Here is a 4162-nt window from a genome sequence, read left to right as displayed (position 1 = left end):
TTATTAATTTAGCTTCAGGGCTTAAGTCGAGACCGCAAAAAATTATTATATTATAGAGATTATTAATTTATCGACTATTAATTTATAGAGGTTATATTGTATTATTATTTGCTAAATCTCATGTCTTGTTGGGGTGAATGATTCCTTAACTATAATTCTCATCATATTTTAAAACTTCTTAAAATCTCTTTTCTACAATTTCAGATTTTTGATTTGATTTCTTTAAATTAGTTTACATAGCAAATTGACTATAATCCTCCAAAATTTTTTGTCTTTATTAGTGTGCCATGAGTATTTTGAAAAGTTTTAATCTAATTTTATCAAGTTTAGATAAGATTTTTAGCTTAGTTTTTATTTTAGGTTAGTTTAGTGTCTTTTATGTCAATAACTCGTTAACTAGAAACAATCTTCTATGAGAATAACCCTTGCTTGCTACTATACTCAATATTATAATAATATTTTAAAGCAAGAATTTAAGTTACACATTTTTCAATAGATCACTCAAATCATTTTAGTTCTTACCATACACCATGCGAGGAACTCTCTCCAATTGTCATCCTTTAGACCCTACATGGTTTCCATCTCCAAAAGTAGGGGTGGGCAAATTCGGTTTGGATCGGTTTGAAACATATTCTCAAACCGATCCAAACTTATCGGTTTGAAATATTTTCAAACCGATATCAACCTAAAATTTTTTCAAACCGAACCGATCCAAATTGACTGGATCGGTTTGGATCCTCGGTTTGAGCTTATTAGCTAAAAGCCCACTTCTTTTATATTATTTTACCTAAATTATTTGTTATTTTTTTGTATCTGTAATCCAAATTGATATCTCTTTTATATTATTCATATCTACTCTGATATCTATATAACAATTCAAAGATACATTCATACAAGTTTACAGCATAATACATCCTAATAAAGAAGTTCTTAACCTGTTCATTCAAAACAAACTCATAAAATTAAAATAAACTTGAACAAAATTTGACAATTAAAATATTGTGCATCTTGTCCGTCAAAACTTATGGCCCAATTACTTTTGATTTGTCAAAATCTGCATAAAATGATAAATATAATTAGTTAGATTGCTTAACTTAGAATATAATGTAATTATATAATATTTCTAGATTGGATCGGTTTGAATCAGTTTAGAATCCTTCCAAACCGAAATCCAAACCGAGTGATGTCGGTTTGCAATCCAATAAACCGAAACTAATTTTTTTACTAATGAAACCGATCCAAATGGTCGGTTTAGATCGGTTTGGATCGGTTCGGTTAAAATATGCCCACTCCTATCCAAAAGCATCCCTTCTTACAAAGACAACTTCAATAGATGAGTATGCAAGCATCTGGCATAAAATCAAAGAAGAGAAAAACCCAAAGAAGTTTTTTTTTTTTTTTGTTGCTCGTTGCTAATTTTATAAAAAAAAAAAAAAACCTTAGAATGCCTTATTTTACAGAGTGAATGGTTTGTACGAGTTCTCCTGTGGATGAAGGCCACAAGACAAACCACATAAATCTATTATATTTTTTATGTTAATGTTTTATTTTACCTTGTGTGTGATCTATAAAATGATTGTATTTGGAGCATTCCTAAGAGCAACATAACATAAAGACCCCCTCGCAGGACGAACTCGAGAGTGCCCTTAGGGCAATCCTATGGGACGACCCAAAGAATTTAACCATTATCATAGCGCCCAACTACTCAAGGGCCTAAAATTACCATTCCCAGCCGTCATTCCATCCCAATTCTCCTTTGTTGTTTTCAATTTACCGTAGGATGAGAGGAAAACAAGCTGAGATAATAATTTTTAAAAAAAAAAAATAGTCCCAAACCGAATCATTAAAAGTTCAGAAAAAAATTAAGATAGTGAACTTAAGAATTTAAGCTCACTATAGTTAGGATCTACCAAACACCAAAGAATTCTATTAAAAAAATTCCACCAAGATTTGAAGTTCAACAATCACTTAAATTAAGTTAAGTGTCAATTGAACTTGTAGTTCAATGGTGGGCCAGTGTTTTTAATAATGAGGTCATTGGTTTCCTCTCCATGAAGATATTGAATAAGGTTACATTTTTTCAAATTTTCAGAGATTATCTCAAAAAATGTTTAAGCTATGCTATAATATATTTATACGTGGTAGTTGACCCTAGATTATAGCATGTGTTGTAGAATGTGACCCATTAAAAAAATGAGGTAGCTAATAACATATGAAATCAAAATAATTAAATTAAACCTTTGTGGTTTGTCATATACATACATATTGATTGACACTAAAAAGTGTACATTTAATAAAGATAAAATTATTAGTTTTTCACTTATTGTGTCGATTAATGCGTTCATTATTTCTAAATTATTTTAATACTCCCCAAATATATTTTATGTTAAATTAATTCGTAATTTGTTAATTTTTATCTTGTAAATTTTTTCAGGAATAAAGATGGAATTGGAATTGAAAGCGGGAACAAAGAAGAACTACTGGAACACAATTGAGGAGATCTAATAATAAAAAAATAAAAAATAAAAAAATAAAAAAGAACAAAAGTATGTTGGTGATGGTCAGGAGGCCATCACGCCTCCTAACCATCACACAATTCAATATATATATATATATATATATATATATATATAATATAATATAATATAAAAATAAAATAAAATATTAATATTAATAAAATAAAAAAGAAGATGATTTACTTTGCCTATAAAAAGCAAAGGGTGGCACGCCAGAGCGAGAAGCTGGAGAGAGCTATTTTTTGGAGAGCTTAAGCCAAGAGAGAATAGAGTGCAGCTGAAGAATTTCTTTCTTTTTTTGTTTCTTTTCTTTTCTTGTTTCCATTTGTATCAATTTTCTTTGTAATATATTTCAACAAGTTTATCAAATAAAAAGAGTATTGTGTTTTCTTTCAATATGAGTAGCTAATTTTATTAAGCTGAGGTGAAAGGTGAAGCTCAATGTTTCAAACTATTAATTATTATTATTTTCTCAAATGAGTTTTTAAGTTTATTTAATTCTTTTCTAATTATTTTTATATCATGTTAATTATAAATCTCAATGGATTTTATGGTATTTTGATATAATGTCGACACATTAATATAGTGCGGCACATTAGGTACTTTATTCTATATTTATCCATACACATAGAATTAAATAATATAATAATTAATTGGTAAAAGTGAGGCAAAATATAAATGAGAGAGTATTAAAATTATAGTTTAAATTCAGAGAGTGGATCCTAAACCTTAGCTTATTTTTAAATTGATTTCAAATAATTTCTTTTCTCCGCAATTAATTTTTTTAGTTTTACTAGATTTAAAACTCCCTGTAGTTCGACCCCGGTCTCACCGGGTTATATTATAACTAGACACTCTTATACTTAAGAGTAATACAATTTTGAGTCGTATCAAGTTTTTGGCGTCGTTGCCGGGGAGTTTTCTAAATTTGGTGTTATTTTGTCTTTACTTTATTTTTATTTTTATTTTTTTTGTTTTGTCTTAACCCTTTCCGTTATTCTATTTTATTCTCTTTTTGTAAAACTTCAGTTAGCACCCCTCTTCTTTTCAAACCTTAACATTATCCATAAAATTTGTGAGAAACTTCATCTTAGCCCAAAACCCTTACAAATCAGTCCCCAAATCAAATTTATTTATTTAAATTTCTGCAATTTACTTTCCGCATTTATTTTAAATGGTCGGTTTCACCGCCTGACTGTTATTTAAATTTTGTTAATTTATGTATTTTTATTTATATGATCGGTTCTACCCCCTAGCATTTTAATTTCACTTTGCTAATTTATTTATATGGTCGGTTCTATCGCCTATCATTTTAATTTCAGTTTATTTATTTTTGTACATTAATATATTTAATTTTATGTTTTATTATATGGCTGGTTTTAAAATACCGCCTAAACTGTTTCTTTTAATTTCTTTGTTTATGGCTGGTTTCACCGTATAATTTATTTATTTTATTTATCTTCAGTTTGTTTGTTTTTATTCCACATTTTTTTGCTTATTTAATTTCCAGTTTATTTTATTTCCGTAATTTTCATTTAGTGTTTTTGCATCACTAGTCTAGCACACATCATTAGCATTGCATGCGTCGTTGGTCTCGTACAAATAGTGGTAGATTAATTAGAAAATCACCTTCACCACCCTTAAAT

This window comes from Citrus clementina, unplaced genomic scaffold (genome assembly GCF_000493195.1).
Source record: "Citrus clementina cultivar Clemenules unplaced genomic scaffold, Citrus_clementina_v1.0 scaffold_8, whole genome shotgun sequence".
Classification (NCBI taxonomy): Eukaryota; Viridiplantae; Streptophyta; class Magnoliopsida; order Sapindales; family Rutaceae; genus Citrus; species Citrus x clementina.
Note: the sequence above shows the minus strand (reverse complement) of the source record.